The sequence below is a fragment of the Rhea americana genome, unplaced genomic scaffold (assembly GCF_003343005.1).
Source record: "Rhea americana isolate MKP2758 unplaced genomic scaffold, rheAme1 scaffold_14, whole genome shotgun sequence".
NCBI classification, from domain to species: domain Eukaryota; kingdom Metazoa; phylum Chordata; class Aves; order Rheiformes; family Rheidae; genus Rhea; species Rhea americana.
In genome coordinates, this window is record NW_028185483.1 from 800,491 (window position 1) to 804,164 (window position 3,674).

At 37.5% G+C, this 3,674-nt stretch overlaps 1 protein-coding gene across 5 annotated transcripts in view; it reads right to left on the bottom strand.

Moving 5' to 3' along the window:
* Window positions 1-3,674, bottom strand: part of NMNAT3 (nicotinamide nucleotide adenylyltransferase 3) — a 27,879-nt gene that overhangs the window by 19,504 nt on the left and 4,701 nt on the right. The window lies entirely within an intron of this gene.

Consider the following 3,674-nt stretch of genomic DNA (forward strand, 5'->3'; position numbering starts at 1 on the left):
TCCCCTATAGCTACCAATGTATGCTTCATGCCAGAGGGGGAAGACATTCCTCCCTCCCCACAGCAGTCTTGCCATTTGAATCTAGCCTCATGCTAGTAAACCTAAAATGCCTTATGTGCCTAAAATGCCTTGAGTGAAAGCAGAATAAACACTCCAGACCAGCCCTGATTTAGCAGTAAGATAAGCAGTCCTAATGGTGACACCCCAGCATAAAACAACATATTCTTGGATTTACGGTAACTGAGCTCATCAGTGTTGATTCCCATTCTTGGAGCCCTCCACACTGAGAAATCAGTGGCAATGCAGCTCTTGTCTTGCTCTCCAGAGCTCAGTGCTCCTTTAAGTGCTGTGGCGTTCCACAGTTCCTAAGTTACAAACGGCAAACATTCAACACATACAAAATATAGGTAGATTACATATGCATTTATGAAGCAGGTTGTCCTTAACTACTTGCATCAACTGAATACAAACTACAAACAAGTAGGTGACTGTGCTAGTTATCAGGCACATACTGAGTGTGCAGACTGTGCCAGGGGAAGATGTTTCTATTTCACGTGTTCCATAAAAGTAAGCCATTTAACAAGTTCTGAATACTTCATTAAGTTGTCTCCCTTGACAAATGGCCTTCAGACCAAGAAAGTAGCAGTAGGTTAGTACAAGCTTGCATTATTTTAACTGTGCTAACACCAGTTTGCACCTATTAGCTGCTACATGGGTTTGCATCTACTTAGGGGATTAAATAATCTTTGATGAATTTGTTCCCTAGCAATTGTCTCTATATAATAAATATTCCATTAATGCTGTCCTGTAAAACATACAAGTGTCCCTTCCTATTGCTGCTCCCAGCTCTTGCGGAAATATGAAGTCCTTTGTGGAAGTTGTGCACAGGTAATTCAACCATTAATACAGTTTTGTTGCAAGGGTTTAAGAAGAAATTCCAAGCCAGTCAAGTATGTGTTTTGACCTCTAACGGGAAAGGAGAGCTATGGGAAGTGCACAACCCACATGGATTGGGAGGGGAGGAAAGGGCAGTGTGTGACATCTGGAAAAGTGCTGCAACCAAAAGAGCAAATTTTCTCTCAAGACTTCTTTGGTAACTGACTTTTAGGGTCTTGCAATGATGTTATCAATGTCAACAGAAGCAGCAATTATTCAGCCGTTCTTGAATTCAGAGAGACCTCTGCTTCAGAGGTCTGGCCTGGTTTCACAGCTTCCTAAACTGGAATGACCCGATTTGTAGGTGCCTCCTTCATGTCTTCTCTTAATGCAAATTACTGTGACAAACTAATGCTTTCGTGTATGAACTACTGTACATTTAAATGCTTCATAATCATTAAATGATCATCTCAAGAACCCTTTGAGGATGATTACTTGTATATAAGAATTAGTTTTGTGCTTACAATCATTCTTGCAACAGAATGTTCAACCTACCAGAAATTAAGAGAGGAAAAGACTGAAACTCTGCGGAAAGATAAAACTGGCACTATTTATTTTGAAAACATTCCAATACTGATATTACCCCAATTTTAAATAAATGTACTATGTCTATTACAGTGAACAATGTATTATTATACATGTAATTTTAGGATCTGACTTTTCTGTCTTACCCAACAGCACTGTGTACCTTCTTAGTACATTTAGTCATTGATAAGGCATTAGCAAAAGAGAAGGAATGCTATCAGATCTTCCAACAAAAGGTGATGCAACCCTTTGTTTCACATCATTTTCTTGGTAATCCCTTACTCAGTTTATAAAGTGGTATTCTTATATTTAAAAAATAATCTAATTTATTATAGAAAAAAATTACTTCTATTACCTTATCTCTCTTTCTTTAGTACTAATCAATAAACTTTTAAATGTTGGTGCTGAAAGAAGCAAAACCCCCACAATTCTTTGTATCACTGTGGCTGGCACATAAACTCTTTTATTCAAGAGGCACAGATATTAAGTTGTATGGTAACATTTTACACTGATTGGGAACTTATTACCTGTCAACCTAGTTTCAGGTCTCCTCTGTTGCTTGAGAAAAGTGGCAGACAATCATTAAGAGAAAAGTTACATTTGTAATGAGATTCTCCCCTGCCTCAAATAACCACCTTCATATGACTAAATGATTTGCTGCTGCCTTGCTTAATAATTGCAAGATGGTTTTCTGCTCCCCTGTTAAGGGTTTGCAGCATTGATAGCATCTCTGTGTGTCCCTCATAGCATCAAATCAAAGTCAGTGCACCTGAAATCCCATTAGGAAAAAGAAATCTGTATTTCAGAATTCTAAAGAAAATACTTACAGTACATTAGTTAGAAAAGTTTAAGTAATAGATACAGATACAAGGTTGAGCTTTAAGAACATTTTTGATGGATGTGACTGATATTTCTGAAAATTCCTCATGACAGTTCTATAGCAAGAACACGCCCTTTCCTTTAAAGTAGTTCCACAGCATTTGGATGAAACCTTGAGAGCAAGTCATTTAACATCCATATTATCACGCAGTACTAATGAGAACTGAATATTCATTTGAGAGTTTAACAACTGACCTCAATTTTTTAAAGCTAATTCTGTTTTTAAAAAGAAACAAGCACACTTGATTTTGGCAAAACCAAAAATCAATAAATTCTGTAAATGTATCTTCTGCCAGTTCAGTTTTTCTCTGCTGGACACTGCCTTTTGTTGTACTTTTCATCAGTTAAAGATAATATACCTTACTCATCTTTGCTCTCTCTCTTCAACATTCATAAACAACAGAAGCAAGAGAAGCACAGCTCGGATGAGAGAATGCCAAGGTTTGCTGCTTTGGAACACTGTAAGGATTGTTTCAAATGACAAAAGGGATAAGATTTGAATGAGATATGTTGTAGTAACAGGTTTGCATTTTGTGCAGTCCTTATGCATGGCTCCTTTTGTTGAGCACTTCTGAATTACGGTTCTGTTTGCTCCACCCTGGGCATGTGCACTGACATCCCTGGCCAAGTATGTGTGTTCTTATTAAGTGCCAGTGACCTCACAGTGATACTGTCTGTAGTTTTATATAAAGTGTCCAACAATATGGTACATTATGCAGCCATACATTTGAGGGCAGATGCCTTCAAATGAGCCAGTCACAATTGAGCTATATAAAAAAAAGGGTTATGATGGAAAAAATCATTATAATTTTCATTAGAAAATTCCTGCAAGTTCTTTTTGTTACTTATATTCCTAAAATACGTCAATAATAGATGACGTTACAGATGACCACCATTAAGTTCTGCTGAAAGTCAGTAATTAGAGCCATATCTGATTAATTACCAGAAGCACAATAGAGTGCTGAGCAGTGCAGTTTAATTTATGAACTTTCAAGTATGCTGTTAAATTAGTAAACTGGAGGACAAGACGCTACTACGTGCACGCTATGAGCCAGACTGACCCTTGAGGTAAAACCACACTGCAAAGACAATCACAGATTAACTGAATCTCAGCACAGGATTAAAATCTTAGCTCTTCCTGTGGGGGCAAATCTAGACTAATTTCTATAAAATTTAGATTTGGCAACTTCAAAGCTGCCTTCTTAGCCATGCCTTCATTGGGCCACATCATTACCTCTTGTAAATTTATGCAGTTGCACTGAACGCAGCTGATTTACACCAGCTGGACATTAGAGGCTGTTATGGTTATAAGACACATTTTAAAAGTCAAAACA